Source organism: Eucyclogobius newberryi, unplaced genomic scaffold (genome assembly GCF_026437365.1).
Source record: "Eucyclogobius newberryi isolate DKJ021-1_F unplaced genomic scaffold, fEucNew1.0.hap1 SCAF_16, whole genome shotgun sequence".
Classification (NCBI taxonomy): Eukaryota; Metazoa; Chordata; class Actinopteri; order Gobiiformes; family Gobiidae; genus Eucyclogobius; species Eucyclogobius newberryi.
In genome coordinates, this window is record NW_027315790.1 from 19,905,481 (window position 1) to 19,918,143 (window position 12,663).

Genomic DNA, 12,663 nt, shown 5'->3' on the forward strand with positions numbered 1-12,663 from the left:
TTAAGTAAACAGCTTTTGAAATGACGATGTCCCATAGAGTTGCGAGTATATTCAGTAAAATAATAAAACATCTTTAGGAGCAAATTGGACAATTTTGTTGTTGAGAGTGCAAACTGCCTGTAGTGTCTCGCCTTAATATTATACTGTGACCTGAATAATCACAATTATCAATCAAACTTAACAGTCTTAACATCCCTGTTCAATATGCTATAATTGGGCATGACTCAAGGGTGCAATTTTTTATTTCTCTTTAATCTGTCTCCATAGGGAATGCTGAGTGCACCTGCCGGCTGACAGACAGTGGAAACATCAAGTCATCTCCTCAGGCTTTTTTCAACACTCAACTGAGGCTCCTCTTACTCCACCAAGACGCTCCGCACTCTCTGCTCAGGTGCGCCCCAACCTCCTACTACAACCTCAAATGCGACATGAAGTTTCCCTTTCCCTTTCTTTTTAGCTGTGTTTTGGTCTTCAAAATGTCCGCCGTTATTCTTTGTATCCTCCGCGGCGCCAGTGTCGGTCTTTATCAGCGTCTAACCAGCTGTGACTGCACTCCTGCTCTCTTGTGAGGAGACTTGATTGAACAGAGGCTTACTGAGGACAGAGGAAACCCAATCCCTACTTTTTGTCCCCTTGAACACTTGCCCTTCTTTGCTAGAGCTATTTGTCCTACTGTCTGTTTCTCCTATGGGCTGTTATGTCTCCTATGGGCTGTTATTTATGCCTGACATTCAAAAGTAAAACTGGTTCAAACTCTGATGTTGCACTTGCAGCACATTTCCACTCTTTAGCCCTTTAGCAGTTGAAAATAATGCATAACTTACCACTAGCTGTATAATATTACACTTTGGGGTGCTTTGATGTGTTCTGGGGTCTTTCATTAGAATGTTTTTTGGAAAGTTAGACTAATTAGTGTATACAGTGTATTTGTACTTTTGCAGAAGAAATCAGAGTCAGAGTGTGTTCAAGTTCCCAATTCCCAAATGAAGCCAGCAACCAAATGTAACATACTGTAAATCATATTTGATACAGGAGAAATAATGAAAGTGCACCATCACTACTGTCACTACTATTACTGCACTTTTGAATTGGTAAAATAGTTCTTAGCCCTAAACTTTGTCCCAGACGTACAGGGTAAATGTAAAAGAATCTGCTATTTGGATATGTTTTTTATATTTTTATTGCTCCTAATGAAACATACACAAACAAGGCAAATATACATCTGTTTTTTGATATAAGACTTTTTGACAGTTTCTTCAGATCATTTCCCCTCTCCTCTGTCTATGCCTTTCTTCACCCATCAGTCACTGATTGAAAATAACACATGTGGCACTGCTTCTTTATGCTCCTGCTGCATTGTGAATGTTTACCACTGACAGTTTCCTTTCTCCTGAGCAGAAAGCCTCCAAAATGAGCAGATGGAGGGCTGACAGTCACACAGCCTGTACAATGAGGCTGGGCGGTGACTTGCGGCATGCGGCACTAAATGCTGTTAATGGGAGAGAGCCACACATATACACACTTTTCATCTCTTATGTTATGTTCTGGAGAGCAAGTACCGTCTTTCCATCTTTGACTTGCTCGGCTTTGGCATCATTTATCACATGTGTTTGATCCTTCCTGTTTCCTGGTTCAAAAGGTCAGTAACTAGTTTGGAGTTCCAGTTGTCAGGTCAGTAAAACAATGAGCAGTAACCTTACAGTACATGTATATTATTTGACTCAAACAAGTAATAAAAACTAGGAAAGTGCTCGAATCCGCCAAAGTGGGAATCCAATTAAGTCCATTTATTAAGCCGGACATTGTTATTACATATACAGTTCATAAAACAACTTTGAGAGTGAAATTTTGCGTCAATTTGCGAAACGTTGTGGTTTACGTCAACCACTGTGCACACAGCAGGTGGAAAACAACTGGGAGAATTACTACTATCAATACCATCATAACGGTCAAATTATTCATTTTCACCTAGCGCCGGGCACAGATTTTCTTACTGTGGTTCTTCAATGTTCTCCTAGTTTCAAAGTAGGAATTCTGATATAAAGTTGTCTGAAAGCATTATTCAAATCTTACAAACTTAACAAAGGCCAATATAAACAGAAGATATACTGTCACCTCAAAGGTCACTTGATGTTTAATATACAATTTACATTACGATTGTGCTTTTTTGCTAAGATTTTGACAATATAGCTATTAACCATTTTCAATTATGTTTTTTTGGAGCATTGAACTATAGAAGTAGATGATAATTTAAAAAAAATTCAATTGTAAAACACAATGAATTTGATTTATTTGACAGAATTGGATGCTTAGGTGGAAATCTAAATGCCAAGGTTGTCGTTGTGATGGTTATGATGAGGAATGAGCCGGTTACAGTCATTCGGAAACTTTCAGAAATGAACGACGTGAGACAAGACTTTTGGCCATTAAAAGGAAGTAACAGTATACAGTAGTGATATACAGCCCAGGTTTGAGCTGCCGGGGAGGTCTGGAGGAGATTTATGGATGTCGTGAAAGAGGCAAGCGGCACAACCAGTAGAATAAAGGGAGGAGTGCTTCAATGCATCTTTACACTGTTGATTCTCTTCTTGCTTATTGTATTTGTCTCTATACAGTAAGATTAATGCTCGAGTTATCATTGTCCATGTTTATTTTCATTTGCAGGGAACATTTGACAACTTTATGTGCATTCAGTCAACTCCCCCCCTCCCCCCCCACTCGATGCGCATCTGACTCCCGCCCACTCGCACAGTTTACGGCTCATAGCTCACAGTAATCTCAAAGATGTCAAATTACCAATTAACCCAGCCGTGCTCTGTTTAATGGCGCTTTTACGGAGATTTTGGACGGTGCCGCTCTGCCACCGGCGTTTGCGTTTCATCGGTTTATATTTCTCATCTTTCTAGTTGTACGGCAATTTTCCATGTAAACATTTTCACAGGGGGTTAAGCGCCAAAGGATGTTGTTACGTCTTGGAGTTCGTATGGGTTTCCTCGTCTTCCTCTCCTGGTAATAGCTGTTTTATTTGATCCTCTCTCTTGTAGTAGAACTGGAGAGCAAGGGAAACGCACGCACACATACCTAGGCTTGCCAAATGCACCAGTCACTGCCCGAAGAGAGAGAGAGACAGAGGACACGGGGCAGAGGTAATCCAAGGATGCAGTGAAGAGAATAGGCATCCTGTAAAACACACTAGTTTTCTGAATAACTGTCACTTTTAGCGCTCTCTCTCTCTTTTTTTTTTTTACTATTTAACACAAACAGAGAGAGGAGACACAAACCGAAATAAGCAGACATCCAACAACAGCCAAAGATGAAACTCATGACACACAAGAAACCAAAGTAAACGACCCATTTAGTCCACAGTCTGTCAAATATGTCCATTTTCAAATTAAGTCCAAATGTAATCTTTTACGTTTTATGATTGTCCATTATAATGTTAGTCTTGCCGTTCATTGTCGGTGTATTTTGTGACATCTATTTTTTTGTAAGCGCATTTTTCGCTGTAGCCGGGAGGATGCTCCAGAGAACGCTGCCAATTGTGTTCATGGCAGGAGTCCTGAAGCCCAAACACAATGTCCTGAACCTTTAGCTCTTTCACAAACACATTTTATACACACGTTTATCGTAAGCCAGTTTGCATCAGAATTCTTTTTCTAGCTGTGTATTCCAGGATTCATCAGTTATGCTTTTGTTGTTGGATTTGATGTGGTTTTTAGAAAGAAATATGATGACCAAAAAAGAAAAAAAAAATGTCTTTAGCTAAAATACTATGCAAAAAAAAAAAAAAACACAACTTTAAATGTCTTTTTAGGAATTTTGATAATTTGTTTAAAGACAGAAAATAAAAATAGTTAGCATCAGATCGGCCTGTCACAATAATAGGACCCATTCAATATATGACACACACATATGATACACTCAATATTTATCATGTGAAGTTTTGAGCTGAAGATTGTTGAAAAAGAACAATAGATATTTAAAATGTAGTGTTTCATTGTTCAAAAGGGTTTACTGGGATTATTCTGTGTTAGTGTCAGTGGCATAAAGTAGTTTAAATTTTACCATTTATTGTGTTTTCTATAATAATAACTCACACTTTAAAATGTTTTATCATGACAGGCCGGAAAAGTACATTTGTTGTATCAAAAGATCTTAGTTAACATATGCAAAATCTGTATGTTAATAGGGGAGACAAGAGTTCCTGTTGTTACATGTCACTGCAAAGTAGGAAAGCTATGCACAAAGTGGTAGTACCGTACCTTTCGGGCTATACAGCGCTCCTGAATAAGTAAAATATATAAATTTGACACACCATTGTAGTGACTGCAGGGTTCAAAGCGTGGGAAAAAAGTAGCAGCTTAAAGTCCGAAAAGTACTGTAGTTATTTCCTATTATGATGAATGACTTGTTCATCCTATACAACCTTATACATTATTTTGTTTCTCTATTAGTGGGACACATTTCTTCTTCTGTCAAAGCAGGACTCAAACTTCTTATTACATAGTTGTAACTGAGTGCAGCATTAACATAAATTAGTACAATCATGGTGTAGTTGTCCCATTATCAGCATCATAACAACAATGGTGTCTGCAGCTGCCACATGTGCGATAGTGCGATGCTGAAGTGATGCTTGTAATCACACACTGGGTTCAGGGGCCTGTCCCATTGGATCTAATCAGCCGGTATGTTCCATTGCTACATCCTGATAAACATGGCTAAGTGTCTGCGTGAGTGTGCTAAAATGGGCCATTGTTTCCCTGTAGTTAAACTACTAGTGTTGCTGTGTACAGATGGAATACAGGCTTGTCTGTTAGATCATAATAAATGTGTGTGTACTCACTCTCAAGTGCACTGTAAAATGTCATGTGAAGCTGCAGGGTATTGACTGTAACATGGAAAAACATGTTACCGGAGGTCACTACTAATGAGCCATACAGCATGTGCTAGAACATTTTGTGTCAGCAAAAGGACGGATGTTTATAGGTATGACTTTAAGGCCGCCCGACAAAAGGCAAGTTTATTATTGTGTGACTTTTCTACATTATACTTTGAAGCGTCAATGGTTTAGGTCAGGGGCTCCCAAAGTTTTCAGGCCGGGATCCCCACTGTCAAATAAAATATACAGCTGAGACCATTTCTATTTGCAAAACATTTTAAATCAGGTTTAATTGCATCCATTTGGCTAGTTTATTGTTTTAATTTTTCAATGTGTGTTCCTAATTCTCCAAAAATATTCTGTTGGGATGTCAAGATTATTAGGTTAATTTATCTGTTTATTTGTTTGGTAACAGTCTCAATAATTGTGAATAACTGTAACACTAAAATGTTATATTGTGACATCCGTACTGTCAATTAAAAATAGATTAAACAGAGTATCAGAATTATATGCCTTCCAAGTCATCTCACAACCCCCGGCTCAGTGTTTTGTTTTATGACTTCTTTGTTTAGATTGTAGTGTTGTTGTGTCCTTGGGCAAGACACTTCACCCTCCTGGCCTAAGACGTGACTGTGTGAGACGTTGTGATGGGGAAATGTCCCTGCTGCACTGAAACAAGGACCCCTACAGCTCATTGACATTTCTTTGCTGATAGCTTTATCTAACCTACACGTGGACGTCATCATCATGTTGTAATACTCCCTGCTCTCAATAGAAGCGAGGCCAGGCTTGAATGGATAATACAATAAGTGTTCACGGGTCCCGTACTAACGGTAAATAAACTTCTCCTGAGTCTCCTGTCTTTCTTTATGCCTACAAATCTCGTGCTACTTCAATTATTTCTTCAACAGTTTACCGTTTGACGCTCCATAAAAGCACTATATCAATCTCATACTGTATCAAAAATGATTTAGCCTTGTTATCATCATCTTGCCTTTTACCCGTTGCTACTATTTCTAATTACATTCCCAGTTTAGTTTGAAATCCTCCCTTTGACTAATGAAGTGTCCGCTATCTCGGACCACTCGGTTGCTCTTTTCTCTGTTTGCTCTGTGATTGTGACCATTAAACAGTGATTAATGACGAGTGACATCATCTGCATTTCAGATAATTATAGAAGGCGACATTTCTGACGTTTCCCATTTGTCTGACAATCAAACCTCAACTAAAACATTTAAAGACATGTTTCAGCACGTTTCTGTTGGACTGACACGTAATTATATCTGATCGTTATTGGATATTCTTTTTTGTCAATATTGCCCACCCCTAGATTACTATTGTTGTAAACTACTTACTATTTACTTCTACTACTACTACAAAAATAGGAAGTGACCTTTCACAAGTAAATGGCTCCACCCTTCCCACACACTGTGCATGTCTATAATCTACTGTTTTTGCTTGTTAGATTAGGCTTTTGCAGTCATGAGATTTCCGCCCTGTGCTCCGTGACTTTATCCTCCCTTTGCCTTTTACAAGAGCAGCTTTTTCTCTAGTGATGTAAAATGATTATCGTAATGGACTCCCTCCTCCTCCTCCCTGTACCACTCTTTCTCTCTCCGGTTCTCTCTCTGCTCTTTCTCTTGCATTAGCAGAGCCCCGGGGATGCCCTTGTGGTTTAATGCAATCACACCTTTGTTACAAGTGCAGTTCAGACACTATGGAAATTACCGGGAAGATGCAGAGAGCGTAGTGGGTGGCATCGAGTGGGAGGCTTCAGCGCACAGGTTAATCATCACCTGCAGGAGTCTTGTACATGATGTAACCTGCAAGTTTGTGTCAGTCAAAAGAGCTGGAGACTTTATTCTGAACAAATCATATTATAATCGTTTGCAAAAACAGCTAATTTGAACAGAATGTTGAAGGCGTTAAGTTTACTTTGTGTAAAGCAGACTTTTCATCTATTTTAGTGCAATAAAAGTATTATTCCATCTGTTCTTGAGTAATTCCCCTCAATTATTATTAATGATTTGTTGTTGAGGGTATCAAAAAGCCAAAATAACGGTGACGAATCTTTCAAAACAAAGATTTTTTTTTGCAAATTAAATGTTAAAGGTGGTATGGACGATTTTTTTCAGCAAATTTTTTATCATATTTCCTCGTGGTGTGGATAAATCATTTGTCCTGCCACGTATCAATCATAAAACGCACCTACCGCTCACCTGCAGCCGCGTCAGGCTCGTGCCCACGTTTCCACGTGTCTAAGCGCATGGATCTATCATAATATAGTTCCCTCAGTGTACGGGGCAAAATGAAGACGGAGAAATACAGTTCGAGCTGACGCAGAAGTGGACAGAAATCTACGGGAGACGAGCGATGCGATGCGCTCCGTTGCGCTAATAAACAAACGCACGTGTGTGTTGTATTGGTCCGCACGGGAGAGTGCACATGCGCACTTCCGCCTGCGTTCTCAAAACGCCGAAAAATCGTCCATACCGCCTTTAAACTTGCTTCCAATGTTGCCCTGATTTTTTGAAGCCCCTCCCTGATACATCCCTCTTAATGTGTACATGTTTAGAACTTAACAATTAATTGATTAACTGAAACTAATTGATTGTTTGCACAGTTCAGCTAGGCCTGCTACAACAGTTAGGCCGCTATATCTTATCTTATATTGATTTATCCTTCAATAAATGATGAAAGAACAGTGTTTTGTGGGCTCAATATTTATCGTGTGTACGTTCTCTTGCTCTTGTTGAGGACCTTTTTTTGTTTCTTTGTAGTAGTATTTGAGCCGTAGAGTGAGAAAACAAACCTTATGGACATGAACTGTCTACTAAAGTGTTTCATTGTGCTATTTATTTAGTGTAGTTCATGTTTCTTTAAGACTGAACATTTAGAATGATTAGTCTGGGGAGGATTTGCCTGCTTTAGAGCTATCATAAAAGGCACATTGTAAACTCAATAGTATCGTTTATTGTCTATCTTTTCTCCAGCAATATTTTGCATTTGAAAATGTGTTATCGTGACGGGCTTGACAGATTATAAATGATCCAATAACTACAGAATGTTTATGCTCCAGTTGCTGAAAGCACATTGTTATGCTGTAAAAGAGTTTGCAATGATACTATCCCACATGTGCAGTTCATCTCAGTTCAGCCGCTGGAGCTTTTAGTGAGATGAATGGAGGTGGCCTTTGCAGCGCCCGGGAAGTCCTTATTCTGAGCCCTGTACAGAGTTTATTGCTTTTACAACTCGACTGTTTGATAAAGTGGCATCGTGCTGACCAACCCCCTCACCCCCTCCATTCTGCCCTCTCTGTGTGAGCCCCATCGTTGGACTGTTTTCTTCTTCTTCCTCCAAGTTTGTTTTGTTGGTTAAAAGCTGATAATTAGTGTGTTTCAACATGTTTGTCATTCGCTTTGTTTTGAGAAGGTTATGAATTTGCTGAGTACTGAACTGCAATTATGAAAGTGAATGCACTCGTCTAGTCAATTCAGTGATATACATAGAAGAGCCTTGGAAATTTAGAGCACATTTTATCCAGCAAATACTTGAAACATGTCTTTATTTAGTAACTTTTACAAGTTTAAGCAAATAAAAGAAATAAGAACATAGAACACGACACAGAGAGAGCAAGCTAATTAAAAAAAGAAAAGAAAACGCAAGTACCAAATTATGTATTTGAACTAATCAGACCTTTTTGATGCATTTTGATATTATTTTTTACAAATAACCAAAATGCACCCTGTATATCAGAATAGTGTTACACAAGTGTTATACAATACCAACCTTTCAAACTTGATTTTAGACAATTTATATTTTCAACACAAACTAATACTACTTTCTTTTTGTTTCCATGGGAGCTGATATGATTTCTGGTAAAAGCTCAAGAGCATTCTAAAACTGTTCAGAAAAGGTCACATTTTGTATTGTTCAGGGGCCTTTATCAGCATCAATACTTTCCCAAAATGAGGAATCTAGTTTCAATACTAGTTTTAGTGTCGTCCAGCATCTGATTTTTGATACTTTCTACATCACATTGCCCTCACATTAATTAGCCACTTCTAGATAATAGTACCTGTGGAACCTTTTCTCCTTTCTCACATAACTTTGAGTGCTCAGGATACTTCTGAATCTGTTATTGATCCCATCTCTCCCAATCGTCTCACTATCCGGTGGTGAGGCTCTCAGACAGACGGCTGAACTTAACTTTACTTGGTATTAAAACATGCTGTGCCCTGTCTGTGCTGCTCAGTCTGTTTAGGAGAGCTGACAGTAGCAGCTCTGATGGATGTCCACTTATCTGCCCCTATAGACTATCCACTTACACTCCTTCACGAGGCTTTTATGAGTGAAGAGGTGGTGTGTGCTAATAGCCCATTGAGCTAAACTAGTTTCCCTTCACCTGTTGTTAGAGTAGGAAGGACATTAGCCATTACAAATAGCAATGGAGTGAATACTGATTCTAAGAAGGCTTATGTTGGATCTTTCTCTCCCAATTCAATTTTTCAATGATACTAAAATTTTTCTGCAGTGCAATAACCACAATTTGTATTCTTTTGTCAATCGCTCTTTAATGCAAACACATTAGTGACTATTCAGTGCTACATTTGAGTGGAAAGTGCTTTGTTGTTGGTGTGGTAGCCATTCAAATTGGACTATTGGCTGCACAATGCCTTTAATCCGTCATCTGTTATTATGATTTCTCTGTCGTACTTTTTAGACTGCAGTCAAATCGAAATTGCAATTCTAATGGTCGTCATTAATTGTAACAACTGCAATTATTAGTCATTCCTATCGTTATCTTATTATTTAGACTTCTACAAACATGTTTAGCAGTTAATATTTCATTCCTCTCTCCAATATTGATGCTCCAGGACTTGTTTAAAATGTGCACTTTGAACAAAATCCAACTATTAAAACAGAAATCAAATCTAATTGTAATGTTTGTCTGAAAAGAAAGATACAGATATTTGGCAAAATTGTTTAACCCAAGTAGCCGCACTCTTTATGAATATAAATGTGTAATTTAATCACATTGAAGCACAGACAAATCAAGACAAATAGATGTTGTTAATTTATAAAGTAACCAGAAATCCCAAATGCCACATGGATGTTTCTTATATTACAAATAAACAAAACAAAATACAGGTATGGTCCATAGAAAACGTTAAAGGCTCTTCACAAGCGCGAACAACACTTCCTGGTCTGTGTTTAACATCCCCATGGCTGAACATCCTATACAAGCGCTGAAGAAATGCACTAGGTATTGTGTTTTAATGAGCCAGTGTTAGCAGCCGTATACGTAAATCAGTTAAGTTTCCAAAAGCGGGGGATTTATAAATTAAGATCTGTTGTCTTGTAATAAAAGTGAATCATTATTATCAGTGCGGCTGGGGGCAGATCTGAACTATATTCTTCATGGCTGTGAGTTTACCTGCTGTAGGAGGGAGATGCGTCTGTGTCTTGATTGTGCCAAGAAACCACACAGCGTTTTCTCACCATGACTGGAATAACCCCTGAGCTCTGTGAAGGCACCGGCAGCTGCCTGTGTGCGAGTGTGTGTGTGTGACTGTGTGCGTGTGTAGTGTATGTATGTGTGTGTGTGTGTGTTTTGTGTGTGTGGCTGTGCGGAGGTGTCTGTGAGAATTTCGCTTGACAGAAAAGGATTACATAACAGTGATGCCTGCTGCTCCAGGTCACTGTAAAGAGTACACACATGTAAATCATTACAAGTACCGGTAGTGTTGGAGTTGCACGTAGGCACTGAGACTGATGTTAAGGCTTTTTTCTGCTCCATTTGACACGGTAATTATGATGCAGATGTCGGAAATGCAGAGTTCAAAGTGGAGCAAAGTCAAGTGCGTTTAAAGAAAAGAATATTTTGGAAACAGGTTAAGAGCTCTGTCAAATTGTAGTTCTTACAGTTCAGTTCTGGCAAGTTCAAATTCATGCAAAGTAAAGAAAACGTACAATAGGTTGCGGTTTGTGTTCTAGAATTTGATACAGTCGGGAACTCGTCATATTTGGTTCGCGTGGTCTGCTGTGCGGGAAAACTCTGGTAATTTGATGAAATGTCAAAGTAAAGTTAATCACAAAGATGTAGAAATCTAACTTTATTTGAATATTTACGAGATAAGTTTAAAAAAAATAAATCTTAAAGGTTGGATGGACGATTTTTTGAGTCTCATTTCCTCGTGGTGTGGACAGCCGATTAGTCCTGCCACGTATCAATCATAGGATGCACCTACTGCTCACCTGCAGCCTCGTCGGCTCAGCAGCATGTTTCCCCGTTTCTAAGCGCATGGATCTATCATAATATAGTTCCCTCAGTGTACAGGACAAAATGAAGACAGAGAAAGACAGTTCGAGCTGACTCAGAAGAGACGGAAATCTACGGGAGACGAGCGATGCGATCTGTCGCGCTGCTGGTAAACAAACGCACGTTTAACCGCGAGGCTTTTCTCTGCATCGCTCTGCATCCGCACGCTAGAGTTCTCAAATCGGCGAAAAATCGTCCAATACGCCTTTGAATCAGCTCTTCTTTTTTTTAGCATACTTTTTACTATAAAATTCAAATTTTGCATGTATCCAAAACTACTTATACAACATTATTTAGTATTTATTTATACAACAAAATTATATATTGCCCACCTCTAATTAGGGGTGTGCCAAAATATCGATATACTCTGATACTAAATTCGGTGATATAGTATCAGTATTATGGGCTGCTGTATGGATATTGCCATGAGTCATTTTTTTTATAATTTCCCAAATGCTTTTGTGACCGTGCTACAATTGGGTTGCATGTTTAAAGAAAGGAAACTTCTTTGCGCAAACCATTTGACATTTTGACTGTTTTGAATATTAAAATGTGTCCATTTCCTTTTCAGTTTTTGCAGGTCGTGGTTTAACAAATAAATATGTTGTATCATGTAATATCATGAGCAATATATTGACTATCGCATGTATCGCAGAATTGTGATATTATCGTATCGTGAGCCGTGTATCGTGTATCGCATCGAATCGTGAGGGACCCTGTGATTCCCAGCCCTACCGCTAATACCATAAGGCAATTTTGACGCAAAACAGCAGTAACCATGTTTTTTATCATCAATTTGTATCTCGGTACAGATTTTTTGACCTTGCTAGTTCACTGGCTTGTAACCATTTAGTGTTGCTATTAACTAAACTTGTAATAGTGCAATAAAATAATTCAGAAAACCTTAGTCTTTGATCTCTACAGAAAGACATCTACACATCTGACTGCGAGGTTGTAGTAGCAGCTGTAAAAAGCTGAACTTTTTCATTCCTGGAGCGCTCTCAATGCCAGACAGTGTGAGCAGATCACTGTTACATTGAGTGAAATGACATATGCACTCCCACACGCGGCGCGCTCCATCTGGGTGCTTGTGTTCGCAGCATTGACTGAGGCAGACTGAAGCTTTGTGGAAGAATGTATTTTTAAACTAAGCTTTTAGTGAGTGAGTCGGTGCCATTATCAAAGAGAAAAGTGCTGGGCCTGTATACAGAGAAAAAGAGCCATTATATAAAGATGTAATGAAGCCTATTTCTCAGTGCCCCGCTCCCCTCACTGCACCAGCTGTACTAATGAATCCACATTAATCCTTTAATAGTAATCTATGTCTTAGAGTTGGAGTAGCTGCGTCTGGACACACAGACTATATTCAGAGTTTGGCCTTAATTGGGATTTATGATCTGACCAGCATTTATTTTTCCGTGAAATCAATCGCTTTAAAATGTGGCTCAATTGAACCTGCAAA

At 38.9% G+C, this 12,663-nt stretch overlaps 1 protein-coding gene across 1 annotated transcript in view; it reads left to right on the top strand.

Moving 5' to 3' along the window:
- Window positions 1-12,663, top strand: part of atxn1a (ataxin 1a) — an 82,600-nt gene that overhangs the window by 25,604 nt on the left and 44,333 nt on the right. The window contains exon 2 of the mRNA XM_072447826.1: window positions 268-391. The gene's annotated coding sequence lies outside the window, so the exon portion shown is untranslated. The remainder of the gene's footprint in view (window positions 1-267; window positions 392-12,663) is intronic.